Genomic DNA, 14,866 nt, shown 5'->3' on the forward strand with positions numbered 1-14,866 from the left:
GCACACGCACACGCACGCACACACACACACACACACACACACACACACACACACACACACGCACACACACAACACAACTTTAGTTAAGTATCTGTGACAATTTTTCTTTTATTTCAGTTGCTATATTTATGTAGGTACTGTAGTCGTAGTATGTTTAAGCAGGGGCTGCGAAGCTGCGATCAAACACCACAGGGGCCTTTCTGAAAATCAGCGCTGAGCTAACGAGCCCAGCACAAGCTGAGACTGGTACCCATTGCCGAACCTTTAGCAAACTACGGTATTTTTTCTTTTATTTATTTATTTTAAGTTTTTAAGCAATAAACATTTTTATTTTTATTTTATGTGTGTGAGGGTGTGTGTGTGTGTGTGTGTGTGTGTGTGTGTGTGTGTGTGCTTGCGCGTGCGTGCGTGCGTGCGTGCGTGCGTGCGTGCGTGTGTGTGTGTGTGTATTTTTTGTAATTTTCTATATTTTTGATTCAATAAATAAAAAATCATTAATTCAATGTTTTTATACATATTTCAGACTCAGTACATATTCAAATCAATCGTTGCTAACTTTAATATGAGGGGCCTAGTGTTACTACGCGACTGTAGTTTGAAATGCCTATTAAATAAAATAATATTACTCTTTATGTAAATAAATGTCGGTTCTGGCGTGTTACGTCATCAGCGTACAAATAAATGGACAACTAGGAATATTCTAGCAACATTTTAGGAAAACTGAATCGCCTATCACTTGGCTATTCTTAAGGATTTTGTAGTCTTTATAAGTATTTACGTCAAATGTCCGTGTGTCGGTTTGTCCGCGGCGTCCTCTGCTACACTAGTGGTAATATTTTTTTCTTGATAGTAAAGGTATAGTGTATCGTTGGATGTGTCTTTTAAAAATATTTCAGGTTCGCTAGGGCTCTTTTTCAACCGACTGCAAGGAGAGGTATTGTTTTCAATTCAGGGAACCGTTCGCGTAATATTATGCTTTGAAATACATTTTTTTCAAGTCAAGCGCTTCCCCTCTATTAAATTGTTTTCGTAAAAATTGTGAAGTTGTGTGAAGTTGTAGGTAATAACGAATTGAAAAGAAAAACAACCTAAGATGTATGTATGACGTACATATTAACACTTGTACGCACTTAGGTGGTTCTAAAAATACTATTCTTAGTGCTAATAATCTAACCAACTTTTAAGTTGAAAACCCCGGTCATTATCATTTCAAAGTTCAATATTTCTTGAATATTTCTCGTGTCGGTACCGTTGACCATCAGTGGTGTAGCGGTATAGCACGCGGTACGGAATACCGAGGACCTGGGTTCGATTCCCAGTGCTGGTCTTATTTTTCTGGTTTTTCTGTGCATCTGTATTTCAGTTTGTATTTTCAATATAACTTTAAGTTTAGAATGATCATACAGATGAATTTACTGGACATTAACAAATACTTAATAAAAACCGGCCGAGTGTGAGTCAGGCTCGCGCACGAAGGGTTCCTACCATTATCTATAGGTACAAGGCCCCGTTAACTCGGGCCATACATACGCTGAACAAAATAGCCGAAGAAACAGATTTGTATCTCTGTGTTTTGAGTGAATTCACAAAGGTAGCACTATCTGTTATATGTTACAAGAATAATTAATTACTTATACAATAATTAATTACTTATTGAAGCAAGAATTTAATATTTGTGTTGGAACTTCTCTGTCGCATTAGGTCAAGCCTGTAATGATAGATGTAAGTGTGTGTACAATAAATAAATAAATAAATAAACATTTAGACATTAAAAAAAAGCACGTTTAGTTTATGGAAGGGAGCCCCCCTTAAATATTCATTTTATTCTATTTTAGTATTTGTTGTCATTACGGTAACAGAAATACTTCATCTGTGAAAATTTCAACTATCTATATAGCTATCACGGTTCATGAGATACAGCCTCCTAGTGCCGTTTTTACCCTTTGTGTAGTTACTGAACCCTAATAACCAGTCAAGCGTCGGTTGGTCTCAGGGAAACTATTTAAAAAATGCGTTTTTAGTATGAGGCTCCCCTTATTTTTTAATTTAAGTAATTTAATTTTTTATAATTTGTACATGCATTAAAATTTACTTTATGTGTAAACTAGCAGACCCGGCAGACGTTGTCCTGCCCGAAAAAACACTAAATTAAAATTATGATAGCATACCAACAACAGCGCCATCTAGTGGGTCCAATTTGAGGTGATTTGAGGAGATTCTACCGTATCGACGGGATGAAGAATTAAATGTTTGACAGTTACGAAACCTATGAACATTTTGTATGGGAAAATGTTTTTTCTTTTATTTTATATTTTCGACAATGTTTATAATACTTATTATCCTATTCCTGACAAAGACAAACCAAAAAAAAAAAACATAAAAATTGGTCCAGCCGTTCTTGAGTTATAAATGGTGTAACTAACACGACTTTGTTTTATATAGATATAGATTTCAGCTGTTTACTAAAATATTACCGCTTTCGAGATACAGTCCTGTAACATACAGACAGACGGACAACGAAAAGACAGTAACAGGTTTCCGTGCGCCACCCTTCGAGTACGGATCCCTAAAAAACTGTAAAGCACTTTGTCGATTATACCTGCACCCTCCCACAAAGCTAATATTGTTATCGAGGTTAAGGTAGCCACCCCATGTCTGGCCGCAAGGTCGTCAGCGTCACAGGCGTAGGCTTGCGCGCGCAACATCGGTCGCCGCGTGTACTCTGACTTCAAGTTAGTCGATCAGAGACGCGCGCCGCAACCACATACCCACACCAATTCCGCGCGGCGTGCACAAGCGCGAATCGTAAAATCAACAAAATTAAATCAAAATAATCACAGTCCGACCGTGTTCCGTTTACCTTGAAACCTATTCAAGAAAACGACAACGACTCTTAGTGTTCCCAAAGTGAGTGATCAGCTGACTATACTGTGTGTGAATTAAAAAATTAGGTAAGTTTCATCTAAGGATGCATTTTGCGCGCAGCCTGCACATAGTTTTCGCATGGTACACGAGGGTTTGAAAGTATTTCAAGGAGACCGTGGTTCTAGTGCTACGTTGGATTAACTATTCTACGTACTAGGCTGGCATCGAGCAGACTTTATAAAATAACGGAAACAAAACATAGTTACAAATATATATTTACTAAAAAAAAAAAAAAATACACATACACACACACACACACACACACATATATATACATTTATGAAAACAAAACTGTATATTAATGTTTAAAATACCGATAATATTTTTTACCCGTTAAGTAGGTATGACAGCAAATATGTTTATTATAATTTTGTCAAAAAACAGTCCCAGACAGGTTAATAACAACAGCAAAATAAATAAACCCTTTTCCTATTATAGCAGCAGAACAGGTAAAAAATAAATAACGCACCGTTTCATGGGGAAGTCAGATTTTATTTTTGTTATAAATCCTGAATAGTATTCAATTGACAGCTTAAATATATCGAATTATTTAATTTATCGGACCCTAACTGATAAACTTCAAACCAAACTGCATAATTCGAAAACCCGACAAACTACATACTTACTTCAAAAACCCGAAATTTCAAACTTATTTTTCGTAAGGGTCACACATTTCTCCTGATTTCCCTGATTTTGAATTTGGAAAGTTTACCCTTGATACTTGAACTTCTCGTAATTGCCATGAGAAAGAAAGAAACGTGAAGGTCAGCAAAAGTCACGGTCGCTAGTGAAATTTTTGCTAAAAACCGGTATTTTTGAGGCTTCGACGGTTACTATGTGGAGTTAACTGTAACCGGCGGTAATTCATTAAACTTTGGATGCTGTCTAAATACAGAAGTCATAAAAAAGATGGCGTCTTAATTTGAACGGATACGATCGCGTCTAATAATTTTAAACTCTTTTCTTTATTTAGTCAACTTATAAATATAATTTATACCTATATACTTTTAAATTTGTTTCTACCCAATTCATTAATGCAATTAAAAAAATGTGCAATCAAAATAATTGAGATAGATGTTTGATTAATTAATACCTACCTATAAATAATTAGTCCTACCTTTTACTTATGGGGCGACATTTAGCTGTCATTTTTATCTCTGGAGCACAAAAATATCCTTTGGGTACATTAAAAACTTTTAAACAGTAGACTAATGATGAAATGTAATTTTTACCTGTGTTGTTTTATTTATATGTAAAATCGGAATTGTTGTACGGAAGGAAATCATTAAATGATGTAATGATATAGGTACGTGGGTATTGAAGCTAATCGTGTAATATAAGTGTAAAAAAGAAAATCTTATTTTATTGTATACTCGTCATGTGTTGTATCTTATGTAAGTATGTACGCCCAGTGTTTAGGGAAAAAACACGTTCTAGAATGTTTTCATAGATAAATACGTATAATGTTGCCTAAACTAATGTAACGTCTTAAATACAATTTTTCTCTTTTAATTTTACGTTTGTTCTATTAAAAATTAGTTTTTCTTTGAAATAACATTTATTGTTAAACAAACATAAAATAGTATAAAATGAAACGATAACAATTATGTAAATAGATAAAAAAAAATACAATTTTCTTAGATATTTTTTAAGTAATTTTACTCCAGTTTTGTTCTAATACGCTGTCAGTTTTTTAGTGAACCGAGCATCCAGTATTTTGATAGCGTTAGCTATTGCACATAACCTCCTCCTGTTTTGAAGTCGGCTCAAAATCAATGTTTCAGATTATGACATATCTCGCTAGTGATATAAAGTCAATATAAAGTGCGTCAAAAGATTAGCTCACTATAAGCGCCTCCTTAAATCCTACATCAAAACATCAAAACTTTAAAAAGAGTGTAAGCAATAATCAAACTTTAGGCTCAGCTAAGTATGCGTACCCTAAAAATATTTTTTTAAGTAAATAATGCTGACGAATCACTCATTCTACATCACATGTTTAAATTATAAGTTCGATAAAATTTTGACATTTTCGTCGCTTCGTCTATAATAGGTAAACTCACTTTATGTTTGTCTAGTTCGTTTACAAAGTCGTTTAGATATATTCCACTTATTTTAACATTTGAAACTTACCGGTAAAATTTGCACATGTTTTTAAATGAAACAACGAAACTATTTAAAATTGTGTTAACTTCTATAATAAAAACAATAAATGTACAAACATGTAGGTATTTTTAGTCCATTTGTGTTCGAAATATTAGGTATACTCCGTTCGTGCGTTGTGGTCACAATTCATACTAACCACTCCTCGCTTCGGTCGCGTACCTAAATTTTCTTTTTTTCGGCATATCACGATGTGCCCGGTATAGAGCTAGGAATATCGACGAAGGCGTTGCTCTAATCGATCTGACGTATTGTTTCTCAGGCACATTGTGATATGTCTGGCCAACTGTTAGGCATATATCATGAAATGGCGCCATCTGGCGGATTTTACGATCGGCCGCCGACATATAGATTAATAATTGAACGATAATTGTAAGCATTATCATTATGGTTTTAAACCTTGAGCCTCTAAAACTCTGGCTGCACTTAAGAATTCTTAAGTGCAAGCTATTTACATCAACTTTGAGAGTTGTGAAATCTAAAACTTAAGTGAGACTTTGGCCTTACCTTGACTGTTAATAGCCGCAAAATCGTAGTATGCAGCCCTACCACATTAGAACAAGGACAAAACACAAAAAATGTATATATTAATTTAATATATTACGAGATATGTATTATGTATGATGTACGTAAATCGGAGTATTTAGGAAACAAAGATAGATTGATAGATTTATTTATTACCTTTTAAAAAATACATTATAAACTCATGTCAGAATAAGAAATTCACAAAAGGATCAAAAAAATAGAATTTATAATGTCAAATAAGAGTAAAATTAAATAATAATAATAATATAAATAATTAAAGGTAAAAACAAGAATAAAAATCTATGTCAAATTTATGAAATACGTAAATGAACAATCAATTAAACAAAAAATAAAATAAATAAAATGTCAAGGCAAAAAATAAACATAAAATTGAAAATTAGTTCATAAAACTGTGAAAATTGTCTGAAAAATAATTTTCATTGTGCCGAAGGGATCCTGTTTTTCTTGCGGCCGGATTAAGAGGTCTGGACGCCTCGGGGCAACAAAGGAGTAGACTATTAGGTGTGTCTTGTTGCTTATTAGGTTGTATTCTTTAATATTTAGACATTAGTATGCGTATAAGCATAACGCTATAACGTCATATCACATTAACAGTTTCTTAATTTAGGCACGAGATTAATACATACAGCCGGCAGTTACTCTTGTAGTCTTATGGTGGGACTACATTTTATATCTCGATCCAAATCCTCTCTTGTAAATAATCGAATACAAATAAAATAAAAACAAAATCTAATACAATGCATAAAAAAAGATAATGCAATTATTAATATCTGTTGCTGTTCTAACAAAAAAAAAAAGCTTAATTTTTTTACCGTTTGATGTTTATTATGACAATCTGTTTGAAGGCGATGCCTCCGCAATCAGCATGAGCTAGTAGGAATGGACCTAGTCATTTAAAATTACCTACTATAAGTATAAATATTGGACTTGAAACCGACCTATATTTATAACTGATCAGTAGAAATATCACACAGAGAAATGTAATTGACTGATTTTATGTATTTATTTTCGCATTTTTGAGTTATTTCGTGGTATCCCATGTCCAGCGAATATGACCATTTATTTAATTATCAACTACAAAATTGAGCTGAGAATTACTAAATCCAAAAGTTCAAAATATATGTCTCCCCCTCTAACTTTTAAACCACACGTCGCACGTCTAAAATATGATCAACAATCACGGAATAGGTATAAGCGAAATAAAAAAAGTAGGAAAATTATTTTCAACTTAATCAGTTGAGCAGTTTATAAGTTTTTGTAAAAAATGATTTCTAAGGCAAAGTTAAGTTAAGGCAAGGTCGGGAACTACGGAACCCTACACTGTGCCTGGCCCGGCATGCTCTTCACCGGCTTTTTTTATATAGTCACATAAATTTCTCATTGTTATTAAATACGAGCCTCGTACCTAAATAAAACTACTGAACTAAATTTTAGTGCAAATGGCTTTTAAACCATCAAATTTTGGTGCAAGTGATCTTCGGGCATTTTGCATAAAGTTGTCTAATATTGATCCAATAGATTCCATTGAACGTAGGTATCGAGCGTCCTTCCGACGCTCGCGTGCGCGGTTGAGAAACGCGCGGGAAGGCCGCCCGGTGCGCCGGCGCGAGGTGCGATCGATCCTCGTAACTGCAGTTTCGATTCCATTCACGAATGATGAGACTCGTCGGACACGTCACTCCAGGACCATTTAGAAATAAGCAACCTGAGATATGTATGCATAGGAAAAATTCGTGTCTAGATTCCTGTCCAGCGGTGGTGTAGGGGTTATAGCACGCAGCACGGATTGCTGAGGACCTGGGTTCGATTCCCAGCGCTGGTGTCTTTTTCTGGTATTTCGGTGCATCCATGTCTCAGTTTGTATTTTCGATATGGTTTCACGGGATACCCATAAAAGTAACAAATTTGGAGTTGAAATAAAAAATACAAAAAGACTCCAAAAAACAAACATAATTTGATAGCTTAGTAGCGACATCTCTTGTCTGGGTGAGCGGTTGGTTCCGAAAGAGTGTGACGTCTCTCGATGAGAGCGGAACATAGATGTCGCTAGTGCTGCTGCATAAGTAGCGTAGTAGAAATAAGCAACCTGAGATATGTATGCATAGGAAAACTTCGTGTCTAGATTCCTGTCCAGCGGTGGTGTAGGGGTTATAGCACGCAGCACGGATTGCTGAGGACCTGGGTTCGATTCCCAGCGCTGGTCTCTTTTTCTGGTTTTTCTGTGCATCCATGTCTCAGTTTGTATTTTTAATTACTTAATAGTCAAAAAGAGCCAAGTATATGCTCAAGTACTTAAGTTTATAGGTTTATCCGTGCTTGGTAGTGAAACGTTACTTACTCGTAGTGTGTTAGATAAAATAAGACATTTCGGCTCTACCATGGCTCTAGCCGTGGCGTGGCCTAGTGGTTTGACCTATCGCCTCTCAAGCAGAGGGTCGTGGGTTCAAACCCCGGCTCGCACCTCTGAGTTTTTCGAAATTCATGTGCGGAATTACATTTGAAATTTACCACGAGCTTTGCGGTGAAGGAAAACATCGTGAGGAAACCTGCACAAACCTGCGAAGCAATTCAATGGTGTGAGTGAAGTTCCCAATCCGCACTGGGCCCGCGTGGGAACTATGGCCCAAGCCCTCTTGTTCTGAGAGGAGGCCTGTGCCCAGCAGTGGGACGTATATAGGCTGGGATGATGATGGATCTAGGTCATGGCTGGCCAATGGTTTTTTTAGGTGGGCAATTTTTTTTTTGTCTATACTCTAGCTAGGTATAACTATGTACACGTTTTGTATATCCTTTTTGTTATAAATACACTACAGCATCATTAGTTTTTTACCATAAATTACACTTCCTTCTCTAACGATATGAGCAGAGTCCAAGTTAGTCCAATAAGACATACAATGTAACCCAACTCTTATTGCAGTTATTTTCTTAATGACTACCACCAAGATAAGACAGAAAACTTAATTGATGTTATTAAACGTGAATCTCGTCGCTTTAACCTAAGATTATATCGGTTTTATTGTCTAGTACGAGTAATAAACAGTTTCAGTAGAGCCTGAAGAGTGTTGGTAGATAATTATCGTAACCTAATGTAAACCATCAAGTGTTTTAGTAGGTATCAACACGCGAAAGCTAAACGCTGTTCTTACTATAAAACTCCACTTTCGTTTTACGTAAATACAATTTCTTAAATTAATCGCGCGTTTTATGTGATCTAGCAGCACTTGGAAACAAAAGACAATCAATACGGCACAGTGTTTAATCAAACAAATTTGAGAAGGCCATAGTTGGGTTTCCATAGTAAGTCGGCACTTACATCAAATGGGCTTGGGGTTTTTTTGTGAGTACCTCTTATAGTGAAGAATATTTATTTGTGCTGAGTATGAACATCCTACTTATGACAGTTTTTCACTTGTGTTTTTTTAAAGATTTCTTTTAATGTATGTTTTTTCGAAATGGATTCGAGGGATTTGCTTTAAAATTTGAAATGATATTCCTTCTATAGATCTGCATCGCCACCCAAAAAACTAAAACTAGTTATCATATAAAAAAAGAAAATATTGGCCTACTACCTACTTGCCTAAATATCAAAATTTTCCAAGCAATAGGTACTTCCTTTTAAAAATCAGCAATATGTTACAAGTAGGATATTCATACTCAGCATAAATATTCTTCATTATAAGAAGTACTTACAAAAAACCGGCCAAGAGCGTGTCGGACACGCCCAAGATGAGGTTCCGTGGCCATAACGAAAAAATCAAGTAATATTTTACTAAAGATTTCGTATTGTGTACGGAATCTTCCAAGTTTATATATATATTATACCTTAGGCTGCTATTAACTCTTAAACTACTAATAGTTCTCAAGCAATCTTAGCCGTTATAATTTTCCTTGTAAATTTGATATAGGTAAGTACTTACTTACTATAAGCTTGATTTTTTTCAATTTTTTTTACCTTACATTTTAGATTTATAGGGGGGGGGGTGCTCGATTTTAATGAAAATTTGCACTTTAAAGTTGAATATTTCGCAAACAGATCACTGAATCGAAAAAACGTCTTGGAACCTCCCCGTAGTTTTAAAAGACCTATCCAAAGACACCCCACACTATAGCGTTAGCCGAGAAAAAAAACACCCCAACTTTACGTCTATGGGAGGTACACTAAAATTTTTTTTTAGTTTTTTTATTAAACCACTTCGTCGGCGTGACTGATATGTATATTCATGGCAAATTACAGCTTTCTAGTACTAACGGTCTCTGAGCTTACCCCCGGACGGATAGACAGACGGACAGACATGACGAAACTATAAGGGTTCCTAGTTGACTACGGAACCCTAAAAAACCCAAGTCCATTTGATGTAATGGCCGACTTACTATGGAATACTATGGACATCCGACTATGGCCTTTGATTAGACTAGATACAGCGCCAGTGAATACTTTAATTATTTTTCTGCGAATGCCCACACTACAGTTATCACTGTGCTTGATTATCAAAAAAAACGTGGTCCAGCATCACAGGTGAAAGCAAGAGAGAAAGCGGCAATGAGAGAGACGGCAGAGGGCTACCCAAATCGCTGGACAACGGTATTTGTCCAAACTAAGGCAGCAGATACGAGTAAGCATTTAATTTCAATAACCCAGAGACCGAATATAAGCGAAGCGAAAGGTTAACCAAATTTTATACGATACTCTTAAAGCGATTGACATTTATTTGAATAGGTGCGACCTCAAACTTCGTATTAAGTCCGATCGTTCTCTTATTTTAATATAAATTAGTATTTGTATCAAAAGGTAGGTAAATAATGTGTTAATTCATGGTACAACTATGTATTTCACAATATTAATAGGATCAGGAATCAGTCACAAAACTCTTATTAAGTATGTTAAATATACTTATGCGAAATGAAAAGTAGATAAAAGATATACCATAGATATACTTAGTAGACCTAGACTCCATTTTTTCTGATATTAGAAATAAAGTAAACAATCTTGATAATAATTTATTGAAAAGATATTTTATAAAACAAGTACCAGCTGTTAACATAACCATACAATTATAACATGACATACTTTAATAATTCATTTTGTTAATGGTTAAATGTTAACCAGTAATCGTATTTTAAAAGCGTTCTATGAAAATACTAGTTTCTAGTATTTTTATTGAAAGCTTCTCATTCTCAGAATCAAAATTTTAGTGCTAAAAGGGCCAATCAACTTTTTTACCGACACTAATCTGGCCGCGACATTTTTCAAACAATTGCAGATTTTTGTAAGTAAACAAGTTTTTTCTGTAATTTAATAGATGGTGTACATGAATACATGCCATCTTACGTAAGTTTAAACTATTAAACCGTGAAATATCTTGTTGGAAGTACGATTTTTTGGTAACGGCAGAGACAATTTTGGTAACGCAGGAGACGCCCAAATACGGTCGGTAAAATAGTTGATTGGCCCAAAAACCAAACATCATCATCATCATCATGTCAGCCGAAAGACGTCCACTGCTGGACATAGGCCTCCCCCTCTCCACTCAGACCGGTCTTGTGCTTTCCGCATCCACCGCGATCCCAATTTGCGATAGAAGAATTTGCGGATATGCCAATGCTAATGTTATATATTAAGCATGCCGTTACCAAAAAATCGTACTTCCAACAAGATATTTCACGGTTTAATAGTTTAAACTTACGTAAGATGGCATGTATTCATGTACACCATCCATTAAATTACAGAAAAAACTTGTTTACTTACAAAAATCTGCAATTGTTTGAAAAATGTCGCGGCCAGATTAGTGTCGGTAAAAAAGTTGATTAACCCTTTTAGCACTAAAATTTTGATTCTGAGAATGAGAAGCTTTCAATAAAAATACTAGAAACTAGTATTTTGGACTAGAATAAAATGTCATAAATTGATTTTTTATTCTTATGAATAATGATTTCATGCTGTGAAGGTAGCTTTGATAGCACAAACAATAAGAAATGTCAGCAACCATTTAAAATGGCCTCAAACTGCGTCCATTTTGCTTAGGAGAGAGGCTCTGCTAACACTGGATATTCATAAATACCTGGGAAGGCAAGCATGAAACCCTCGGTGCGCGAGTTCGACTCGCACTTGGCCCGTTTTTTTTTCCCGTCTAAAATTATATAATATTTTAACGTGGTTGCACGTTATTTAGATACATAAATTAAAACTGTTCGTTTTTGTGGTAGTCTTGATTTTCTTATAAAAACGGCAACTGACAGGTAGGTGGTACTTACATATTTCGAGTGTAGTTTGGATTCAAGTTGAATTACAGACTTAGAGAACGTACCTAAATATACTTAGGTATGCAGTAATGTTTAAATAACATAAAAATAAATAAAAAAAACAGCCAAGTGCGAGTGGAACTCGCGCACGAAGGGTTCCGTACCATTATCTATACAACATTAGACATAAGCAAAAAAAGGAAAAAATATCACGTTTGTTGTATGGGAGCCCCCCTTAAATATTTATTTAATTTTAATTTAATTATTTGTTTTTAAAGTGAATGTACAGCTAAATATTCTGTGAATATTTCAAGCTTCTACCTGTTGCCGTTATTCATATCGAGCAAATAACGGCAAAAAAACACGTTTTTGGTATCGGAAGCCCCCTTAAATATTTATTTTATTCTGTTTTTAGTATTTCTTTTAATAGCGGCAATAGAAATTCATCATGTGTGAAAATTTAAACTGTCTAGCTACCTATCACGGTTCACGAGATACAGCCTTGTGACAGACAGACAGACGGACGGACGGACAGTGAAGTCTTAGTAATAGGGCCCCGTTTTTATCCTTTGGGTACGGAACCCTAAAAAGCAACAATATACAGACGAATTGAGGACCTCCTTCTTTTTTGAAGTCGGTTGAAAACACCCAAGTGCGTGTTGGACCACGTGCAGTGTAGAGTTCCGTACAAATATTCAATTTTATACCTACAGTGTGTTACCGGCAACCAGGCTTTTTTAAGGGAGGTTAAAGTAACGTTTTTCTGTAACCTAACCAAACCATGTCATTAATTTAATTTTAACCTCACTAGCTCGAAAAAGCTTTCTTTATCCTTCGAAATATGTGTGGAAAGTCGCTTTTTATCCTCTTGGTTGGAAAGTGTTTTTGAAATTCGAACGTTATCGTGAACGGGTGCCCCTTGAAAATACATATCGACTGCTTACTTTCACAACCTCGTATCTGGCCACAAAATTGCTTTAGAATCATCCTTCTGTTAAGTTCGATAGTGTTGATTTGTTGCATGCAATTCGGGTAGATACGAGGTTGAGGAAGTAAGCGTTGAATATTGACGTGTTTACAAAGAAAGTTCGTCATACATTTTTGAAGTAATATTATAATCCATCTGTTATTTTATTCTTATTACTAAACATTTATTTAGTAATAATAAAGCTCAATTCCGTTGTCTGAAATTATTCCAAATGCGTCTATAATTTTACATAAAAATTACAGAACAAACAAGAAGAACTAAAATAGATATCAAATGATGAAAAAAGCACAATGACGTTCTGAAACGTGGTTTGTCATAATTTTTTTCTTTAATATAAATACGTTAGTGTTTTCATTCTTGAACTTTTAGGTACTTGGGCTTCGAAATTCCCTCTTTTTATGGAGACAAGAACGTGGATGTATTTTGAGATATTTCCATGGGATGAGAATTCTGCGATTTAGAAAAAGCCACTGGCATAAGCTAGCTAGCATAACCTGAAACTGATTTATTAGTGTTCAATTTATTTTCTTCCATCTACCTACTATTTATCTCGCTGTCGTGAGGTGAAAAATTGTGGGTTCCGCTCGGCTGTAAAGTTGTTTAGCATATCGTGCCTTTGAAACCCTCGACTACGCTCAGGATTCTTTTTTTGACCCACTCGCTTCGCTCGTGGTTCCATCCTAGAATCCTTCGCTTGCTCGGCTTTCAATATAAGCACTCGTGCCAAACAGCCACTTTCCAGCCTTGCATAACAAATAACTATTATGTATGTCCTGCCTATCCCAGAAAATTACTAATTTTCCGCCGGAGATAAATAAGTGAGGTCGCAATTTAAAACTTAGTACTATCATTGTTTGTAACGAGCTCTTCGTAACATTTGCAGTGATACTTCTCTCGTATTCAGAGTAATATAATATTTGGTTATTGTTATAAATTCCGCATATTATAGACGAAGTCACAAGCAAAAATCAGTAAAGCATAAAGCAAGTATACATTGCAGTAGACAGTGCAATTTAGCACAGCGCAACTTCCGACGGCTGTATGAGGCAATACTGAGGAGTAGAATGGAAACTGTGTCTTTTCTTTGAGAAATGAAAGACAACAAGAAAGACTTGTGCGATAATAAAAATAAAAAAACTAAAATTCAGACTTCGTTAACTTTCTAACAAAATGAATTGCCAGCAATGTACAGCAAAGTAAACTCACAAATAAGTGTAAATGACAGCCGACAGATACTTTGATTACTTGTCAATGTACTTTTCTGTACATTGCTGGCAATTATAATTTAGAAAGTTAACAAAGTATGAATTTTTGGTTACTTATTAATTTAATTAATGTCATGGCTAGGTTACAGTACAGAAATACGTTACTTTAACCTCCTTTTTTAAAAAAAGCCTATGGCTGCCGGTAACCACTGTATATTACTGAATAAAGCTTAGTATTACGTACGAGTATGGCCACTGAAATGAAAATTAAATTAACACTTCACTTCAGACACTTATGACAAATCAAATTCAAGGTCCGGCGATACATAGAAAAGTGTGAAATTAATCTAATGAGGCTCTATTTGAAACTGTCTAAAGGTGCTTTTCCACCAGCGATGCATGGCGAGATGAGGTGGGACGAGAATTGAAATCGCGCCGACCCATTTCCACCAAAAATTACCAATGAAGATATCGCTCGAACCTGCACGATGACACGCGAGAATCGTGTTTCTGATGCAGAGTTAATAAACACTCCATGTACGCACAATACGGCTCATTATTGCAATAACAAGCAAATAAATTTTCGTATCGTACGTACTCGCTAGTCCATAATCTTTCCACCGAAGATGCACTAGGAGAGAATTGAAATTATGCCATACAAATTTCAATTATATCAAATAATATCAATATATAATTTATTGATTCCAAACATTTGCATGTACATGTACCTACATGTATGACCAAATATTAATTCCTTTGTACTGACGTTCGTCGCAATCATTGCCAAAGTTAGTCAAGG

At 35.3% G+C, this 14,866-nt stretch overlaps 1 protein-coding gene across 1 annotated transcript in view; it reads left to right on the plus strand.

The window, feature by feature from the left end:
• The first annotated feature begins 2,716 nt into the window (after window positions 1-2,716).
• The window catches only part of LOC141440909 (short-chain dehydrogenase/reductase family 16C member 6-like), a 52,024-nt gene continuing 39,874 nt past the window's right edge, over window positions 2,717-14,866 (plus strand). The window contains exon 1 of the mRNA XM_074105503.1: window positions 2,717-2,951. The gene's annotated coding sequence lies outside the window, so the exon portion shown is untranslated. The remainder of the gene's footprint in view (window positions 2,952-14,866) is intronic.

Source organism: Choristoneura fumiferana, chromosome 23, assembly GCF_025370935.1.
Source record: "Choristoneura fumiferana chromosome 23, NRCan_CFum_1, whole genome shotgun sequence".
Taxonomy (NCBI): Eukaryota; Metazoa; Arthropoda; class Insecta; order Lepidoptera; family Tortricidae; genus Choristoneura; species Choristoneura fumiferana.